Source organism: Propithecus coquereli, unplaced genomic scaffold (genome assembly GCF_000956105.1).
Source record: "Propithecus coquereli isolate 6110/MARCELLA unplaced genomic scaffold, Pcoq_1.0 Scaffold26, whole genome shotgun sequence".
In the NCBI taxonomy this organism is placed as follows: domain Eukaryota; kingdom Metazoa; phylum Chordata; class Mammalia; order Primates; family Indriidae; genus Propithecus; species Propithecus coquereli.
Window position 1 is genome coordinate 2,424,994 of NW_012148174.1, and position 1,137 is coordinate 2,426,130.

Genomic DNA, 1,137 nt, shown 5'->3' on the forward strand with positions numbered 1-1,137 from the left:
TCACAGCAACCTCAAACTCCTGGGCTCAAGCGATCCTCCTGCCTCAGCCTCCCAAGTAGCTGGGACTACAGGCATGCGCCACCATGCCCGGCTAATTTTTGCCATATATTTCTAGTTGTCCATCTAATTTCTTTCTATTTTTAGTAGAGACGGGGTCTCGCTCTTGCTCAGGCTGGTCTCGAACTCCTGAGCTCAAAGCAATCCGCCCGCCTCGGCCTCCCAGAGTGCTGGGATTACAGGCGTGAGCCACCGCGCCCGGCCTCCCAAAGCTCATTCTCATCCGTGAGCTTCAACCTCTTCTCTCCTCTCGGCCAATCTTCCATCCCAGCTCCTGATGAGGAGAAAAGTAAACTGACTGAGGGAACGACATTGCGGGCCAGACTCGTCCTCGGACGGAGGGGTGAGGACGCCAGGGGTTCCGAGGGTCACAGACGGAACCGTGTGAGACACATCGCTGCAAGGAGGGGGGTCTTCAAAAACGGCAGCGCCGCACAGGAAATCCAATCCCATCAGGTTGCTTTACAGACAGTGAAACGGAAGCTCTGAGACGTTAGGGCCATCCGGGTAGTTAGCAGCGAGGCCGGGCCGGAAGCTGGTCCGCCTCACTTCCGGTCCGCGTCTCTCTGCGCTACACCCGCTTCCGGCTGGGATCTGAGACACGCTGCTCGCCCTCAGCGCGCGTCCCCCGCGGCTCCGCCATCACCGGGCGCGGTGACGAGGCCTCCAGATGCATCCAATGCCCACAAGTGCCCGTGTTCCCGCCTTGTGGATGGGGACGCCGAGGCTCCGAGAGGCTCAGGAGGTTAGTAAACTGCGCTTTCCTCGGGTTCCGCCTAAAAACAGGTCCCGGGAAGCACAGCCAGTCAGATGTGTTAAACTCAGATGTTAGCACTCCGATTTCAGTTCGCTGTCTGCTGCCCCATTACGCCGTAGACCTTTTTGCAGTACTTCCATTAAATTGTTTTTCATGGCGGATTAGATTTATTTTTATTGCTATGTTACATTTTGGGGATGAGTGAAATACATGCACTTTTTTTTTTTTTTTCACCAGGAACATGCTATCCTTTCGGTCTCAATCTGCGTTCTTCCACTCAGACTCAATCATTTCCCCATCATTTTTTTTTTTTTTTTGAGACA